The sequence below is a fragment of the Chinchilla lanigera genome, unplaced genomic scaffold (genome assembly GCF_000276665.1).
Source record: "Chinchilla lanigera isolate Chin_1 unplaced genomic scaffold, ChiLan1.0 scaffold00046, whole genome shotgun sequence".
Taxonomy (NCBI): domain Eukaryota; kingdom Metazoa; phylum Chordata; class Mammalia; order Rodentia; family Chinchillidae; genus Chinchilla; species Chinchilla lanigera.
The window spans coordinates 3,907,332-3,914,930 of NW_004955447.1; the positions used below are offsets into that span (position 1 = coordinate 3,907,332).

The following is a 7,599-nucleotide window of genomic DNA, read 5'->3' on the forward strand; positions in this document are numbered from 1 at the left end:
AAAGAAAAGAAAAGAAAAGAAAAGAAAAGAAAAGAAAAGAAAAGAAAAGAAAAGAAAAGAAAAATCTGCCTCCATTGCTATTGCTCCCATGTAATATTATAAAACATTGCTTTTCATACTTGGTAAATTCATTCCATATTCTACTCTGTTTTGTATTATAATCATTTCAACAATAATAAGAAAGGTAACTATGACACTATTTGAAAATTGTTGACCAATCCCCATAATCTAAAACCACAACAGTAACACAATAAATATCAATAAGAAAGACTGCAAACCTTTACAGAGGTATCAGCACATGATAAAATCCTCCAAAGAATTCCAAACATCAGCATGAAACTCCTCACAGTAATCAGAGAACAAAGCCACTATGCCTTTTGTGTGCATTTAAGAAGAAAAAGTGAGACATTTATAAAAAGATCAAGACACCAGGGACAGGGTAATGATACAGAAGGCAGTCTTCTTTGTAGTGTTCATCACTAATCCAACATTAAAATGGTATCACTTGATTCTTATCATTGCTACTACATTATTCGTGTTCATGAGATATTTCCTTGGTCTTTCCATGCACTTACTTCCTTGCTGCACGTTGTGATATCTATTGGAATGTGTTCAACCCTTCCTTTGACATGTTCTGACTCCATACTGATCTCTAAATCCTGAAAGTACAGTTTTGATTCAAATTCTTTAGACTGTAATTAAGCAAACTCCTGCTATTTCCTTAGAAATAGTAGTTCTCCCCTAGTTTTATTCCACATACTTTTACTCCTGCATATTCAAAAAGTTCAAGATCCAGCATCTGTAACATTCCAGTGAAGAAAACTATGGACAAAGTTTTCATTCATTTTTATTAGGTCTACATATATTTATCTACAAGCAATATGCATTTATTTTTTCATTCAAAGTTTAAGTTGATGTCTCCTTTATTTTCTTAGCTTTAAACAGAATGTCATGAGGTTATCGACCATTCACCATGACCAGCTGGTGAAGCCCCTGGACCGAGCAGTCTTCTGGATCGAGTTTGTCATGCGCCACAAAGGGGCCAAGCACCTGCGGCCACTCGCCCAGAACCTCACCTGGTACCAGTACCACTCTTTGGATGTCATTGGCTTCCTGCTGGCTTGTGTGGTGACCGTTACTCTCCTTGTCACAAAATGTTGCTTGTTTTATTATCAGAAGACTGTTGAGATAGGAAAGAAGAAGAAGGAGTAGAGCTGATTGAGACCTATAGGTGGTAGGCATGCAGGGCCAGTCTATTGTATTTTAATTTAACATTTAGGATGAAGATGTGGGGAAATGGTGCTCAACGTTTTACAAGACCGTTACTTTCCTGATTTGTTATGTATTTTATTTCAATGAAACATTAAAGAATGTTCAATTTTAATTTCATATTTCCTGAAATATTTCCCATTGGGTGTTTGCTTATAAATTTATACTACCATTTAAAAATTCACATTTATTAAAACTTCTGTTTGAAAAGAATGAAGATTTATTTGCATTTTCAGAAATAGTGTGTCATTAAATAAAATGATAACAAATACACTATTATGAGTCTGTAAAGGTAACAAGAAGGAAATTAGTTAAAATTGGCAAGATAGACTCAGACTCTGACCTGGAAAAGAGAAACTTCAGTTTCAACTCAGGTCAAATTATACTCAGGCAATTGTGACTCAAGTATTTGTAAAACTTAAAGAGACTGTGGGGCCTGTGTTGACGTCCTCATACACTAGGACGGTGGGTAGGATTATAGAAGTTTGGCACCAACCTGGGCAACTATGGGAGACTCTGTCTTAGAGAAAGGAAAGCCAAGAAGAATATTTAAGATATTCAATGTATGCGCACCAAATATCGTAAAGGAAGGTAAAATTTTTATCTTCAACATAAGTGAAGAAGGATTGGGGATTTAACTCAGCGGTACAACACCTGCCTGGCAAGCGCAAGGTCGTGAGTTCAATTCCCAGTACCGGGAAAGAAACAAAAAACAAAAAACAAAAAGAAAAAGTGAAGAATCAGAAGAAAAAAAAAGAAAATGGGGTAAGGAAATTTAGAGACAGGGAAAGGGACATGACTGGGAAGGTAGAAGGAGGTTAGTAATAAAGGGAGAAGCTGTGGCGTATACATGGACCTAACTCTCAGGTTGAAACTAAGTGCATGTACTGCAAACATGTACTATGAAAATTAAAAGTAAAATTAAACAAAGAAGAAGAATAGAAGATGAAGCTCAGTGGTAGAGTATCTAAAATGTGCTCACCCTTATATTCAATTCCTAGCTGTAATTGTGTAACTTTGTCATATCTTTGTGTAGAAAAAAAAAGATGTCTTCTAAGCAATCTGAAATATTCACAAGTTAATATTCTGGACTTAGAAATTCTAAGTAATTTTATATGAAAAGGAAAATAAATGTTTACAGCTTTGAAAATGTATAGCATATTTTCTATGGGCTGTAAAATTTTACTTTTCCGAAAACTGTTAGAATTATTGATTTCACAGGAGTATTGGAATAATTAATACCATTATCTAAGCTTTTAAAAATGGATGAGGATAGATTTCAAATAATATACATTTTTAAATTTTTGATAATATTGATTATCACACACTTGGATTTTGTACAAATCCATTCAATGATGTTTAGTGTGCTGCTGCTCTTTTATGATGGAGCAGAATCTTCCTTCATAGAAAATGGAAGACTTTGTGCAGAGCTGTGGAAGAAGTGGTGCTGTAGTGGTGTTTTCAGGGTTCACTGTTCAGAAACATGATAGAAGAAAATGCCAATGTGACTGTTTCAGCCATTTCTGGGAGCCCATGAAAGGTTAGAGAAACTGTCTTAAAGGTGAGCAAACACTGACTGAGTTTCCTTGACTGAGAAGTGTCTGATTATAGATATTTGTCCTGGGACAGACAAACTACTGTGATAGCAGTAATTTATCTCAGGTAAAAGTCAAGGAGTACACATAATGAAAAAAGCACAGATATATTGTTGATTTATGGTAACATTGGTGTGAACAGTGCAATAACAAAGAAATATACTTAACGTGCATGTGTTACATTTTGGCTTTACTGTTTCACTGTTAGCAAAAAACCCAGAAATAATACAGTTTTGCCCGTCTTTTCCTTCATTTCCTTGTGAGATTGTTAAGACTACTTCAGACACTAACAATGCTTCAAACAGCATTACATTTTACTTAACAAATGAACCAGTGCAGCAGCATAAAGAAGGTATCAAAGAAGTTTGAAGTTTCTTCTGCAGTTCAGCCTCCCTATGAGTATAATTACGGCAAAGGGATGATGGACGTGGAACACTGTTCCTGATCTGCTTCTTTCATTCCTGCTACTATGGCCAAGTAGTGAAGTGGGCCAGGATGGGCTGCCCAGATGACCAAGGCAATTGGATCAAGGGAGGCTGCAGTGACTCATGCTTGAAGCATGGCTTGAAAGCAGGAAATGTTTGGAGGGAAAAACCGGCTTCCTACTGTGCACATGAATCTACTTAATCCACATGGTGAAACTATGGGTTCTCAATGAGACTTGAGCTGGAGTACAGAGGGAGCTGCAGGGATTCCTTCGGTTAATGGTCTAGACACTTTGGAAAGATTTTATTTATATTTGTATCTATATATTATAGTAGTTGTCCATATTTCCTTGTTTGATTAGGTACAGTTGGGTGTTTCCTATAGTTTTCTTTTCATATTTATATTATTCTTTTACTTTTTGATTCTTGCTTCTTCATTGACAAAATTTTCTTTATAAACTTTGTGCTTGAAACTTTACCCCTTTCACATGTTACCTCTTTTAGGTTGTTTTCAAGTTTTTCCCTTTAGTCACTTTTCTTTGTCCTTGTCTTCTCTCCCATGTCAGCCTGCTTCGGAGCATAACTAGAACAGGGATAAATTCATATACATTGAAGAATAAGTAATAACCGGTTACACAGCTTAAAACATTCAAGAGAATGACAATGTAATTTTAAATAATACTTAATATAGATGTTTAATAAAATACTACCTACAAATATTTTAACTGTTTCCACTAAACTATTAATCTCCTTAGGTTTTTAAAACCACTTCCATGCATCTGCACACATCCTCCTGCTACAAAATAACAACATCAAACTCCATCAGTAAAAGTCATTTACTTCATCTATGTAAAAATTCCAACAAGTTTAACTTCGTTTTACCTATTGATAGTTTCCTTACCTCCTTCAGATACAAATTTCTTTTCTCCTTCCTTTTTCCTTATCACCACCTGCCTCATTAAAGATGCACCACAAATACCAGCACATTTTATGTTATTCTCACATGAGTAAAATTATACAAATAAATTTCATATTTACCTTTAATGTATGGCTAGATTTAGTAATGTATACAAAATTGAGTGAATTCAACACTTGATTCTTTGAAATAATAAATACAATTGATAAACCGCTAGTCCATCTTATCATAGAAGGAAAGAAAATACTCAAATTTATGAGGTATGGAATGAGAAGAGTTAAATCACCACAGCTTCTGTGGAAATTCAAATTAACAATATCTACTTAAAAGTCTTTCCTCTCATATTATGAATAACACAGAATAAATATAGAATCCTAAAAATGCAAGAATTAACAAAGCTGAATCAAGAAGATATAAAAATTCTGAATAACAATATCAAGTAATGAAGTGGACAATGTTAAAAACTTCTCAACAAAGCAAAGCCCTGGTCCGGATGGATTCCCAGCTGATTTCTATAAGAAATTTAGAGAAGATTTCTTGCCAATACTCCTCAAACTCCTTAATGAACTTGAAAAAGAAGCACCTTTCTTTAACTCATTCCTGGAGGCAAGTATTATCCTCAGAGCAAAGCACAGAAACTCTCAAAGAAAAAGATAACTACAGGACCCCTAATGAAAGTAGATGCAAAAATCCTCAGTAAAGTACTAGCAAACAGAATGCAGCAACTCATCAAGAATATCATATACCACAACCAATGGGCCATCAACCCAGGAGTGTCAGGATAGCTCAATATATGCAAATAAATAAATGTAATACACTACATCAAACGAACCAAAGATAAAAACCACATGCTCATTTCAATAAATGAAGAAAAAACTTTTGATAAAGTCCAACACTCATTCATAATAAATAACCTACAGAAAATTTCAGTAGATGGTCTTTACTTCAATGTGATAAAAACCATCTATGAAAAACCAACAGCCAACATTTTACTAAATGAATAAAAACTGAAAACTTTCCATGTAAAATCAGGAAAGAGACAAGGATGTCCACCATACCACTCCTTTTCAATATAGTTCTCAAAACATTATCCTGAGAAATTGGACAAGAGAGACAAAAAAAAAAAAAAATAGGAATAAAAATAGAAAACAAAATGTGAAATAATCATTATTCACAGATGACATGATGCTCTACAGAGACCTGGAAAACTCCACCAAAAAGGCTTATAGATTTAATAATCAAATTCAGTGGTATAGCTGGAAACAAATCAACAATCAAAATTCAATAGCATTCTTGTACAAAAAGCAAACTCACTGAGAAAGAAATGAGGGAAATCACACCTTTCACAATACCATACAAAAATGAAATATCTAGCAATCAATCTAACAAAGAAAGTAAATATCTATACACTGAAAATTATACTACTCTGAAAAACTACATGAAAGTGGATTTTAGAAAATGGAAATATATTCCTTGCTAATGGATAGGAAGAACCAACAATAGAAGTGGTCATACTCTCAAAAAAGTTATACAGATAAAAGGCAATCTTGATCAAAATACCATTAGCATACCTCATGGATGTAGAGAAAAATTTCCAAAAATTCATCTGCAAGAAGAGACCTATAATAGCAATGGTAATTCTTGGCAACAAAAGAAAGACAGGAGGCATCATAATCACTGACTTGAAACTGTAATGTAAAGTTACTGTGATGAAATCAGCATGCCACTGGCAGAATAATAGACTTGCGGATCATTGGAACAAGTTAAAGATGCAGACAAAAGTACAAACACACTCCGCCACATTAAACATGTTCACTGGAAGAAAGACAGCCACTTGTATAAATGGTGCTGGAAAAGCTGGCACTCCACACAGGAAGAATAAAACTGGACTCATGTCTATCATCATTCACTATACTAAAGCCAAAATGGATCAAACATTTAAACATTAAAATAGAAACTCTAAATCTACTGGAAGGGAAAGTAGGTAGAAATTTGCAGACCTATGAGTAGGGAGAGAGTTCATTAAGAAAAGTCAAACTGCATAGAAAACATTTCAAAAATAAACTGTGATCTCATCTTATTAAAAATCTTTTCTCCCATCATAATAAATCATCAACAAAGTGAAAAGAAAACCTACAAATTGAGAAAAACATTATGCAACTATCCCTCAGAACAAGAACTTCTATCTAGAACATATAAAGAATTTTTAAAAATCAGGTCAACATACAAATGTCCAGGCCAAAAATGGGCCTCTGAGATGAATACACACTTCTCAGATGAAGAAATAGAAGTGGCAAATAAATATATAAAACACTGTTCAACATAATTATTCAGGCAGGAAATTCAAATTAAAATAACACTGAGAGTCCATCTTACACCAGAAATAATGGCTATCAAGAAATCAGCGAATAACAATGGCTGGAGGAGCTGTAAGAAAAAGAAACCCTTCTCCATTTTTTACAGGTAGCTGATTCTGGTATTGAAATAAGTAGGGATTAGTAGATAACAAAGAACTGTGCACATGGGGAAATTGCTTAACAAGTCTAAAATCTGCAGTGTTGTTGCATGATAACATAGAAACAGAAAAGAAAATAAATCCTCTCCCTGGTATTAAAAAATAAATGTAATTTGCAGAGGAGGCCAGTAATCTTTCTATATTTCCATTGTCCAAGATTGAAACAGTAAGATGAAGACCTTCAGTAACACACACATAAAATTCATGTAAGCTGTGTGGTAGCACTAGCATTCAATATATATCATCAAATAAAATATCTTTATTTTTCAGGACCAGATCTGTATTTATTAACAGCTAACTATTTAATAATATATATATACAGCAAGGTAATTAATTTTAACTTTTACTACCATATCAAAATATTTTTCTCTTTAAGGAAAAGAATATATTGCTTAATAAAATTCAATACCACTGCTTTCAACATGTAAATAGTTGTTTAACTATTATTAAATCTCACTCCCAAATTTTATTTTCATTTGGTGTCATTAAGAATGAAGGAGGTCATTTTCACAATGTTACAATCACTGACAGAAATATTGAAATACATTAATAATTGAAATTATTTGAAAACAAATCTTGCTTCAGAAATGTCCTCTATTGCACAGGAAGTTTAACGTTTAATAGGATTGGTTATTATTTTACCACTGTTCAATTGACAGAAACATCGGTATCTATTATTAAGGCCTATATCTGTTTTAGGGTATAAGCAAAGGCCAATTACTGCTGGTCCTTCAAGCACCTCTTCAGGGAATTTAAAAATATTACTAATCAATTGCAGTGTTGCCTTATTTGCACACTGCTTTGTGTATGGTTTTCAATATTACTTTTTCTTCAGAGTAATTACATGCTTAGATCAGAAATAGATCAAAACTTCTGAGT

The 7,599-nt window shown here is 33.5% G+C and overlaps 2 protein-coding genes across 2 annotated transcripts in view; both read left to right on the top strand.

Moving 5' to 3' along the window:
• LOC102029340 (UDP-glucuronosyltransferase 2B17-like) overlaps nt 1–7,599 on the top strand; it is a 28,800-nt gene that overhangs the window by 14,832 nt on the left and 6,369 nt on the right. The gene's annotated exons all lie outside the window — the stretch shown is intronic.
• The window catches only part of LOC102005320 (UDP-glucuronosyltransferase 2B17-like), a 60,375-nt gene that overhangs the window by 14,134 nt on the left and 38,642 nt on the right, over nt 1–7,599 (top strand). The window lies entirely within an intron of this gene.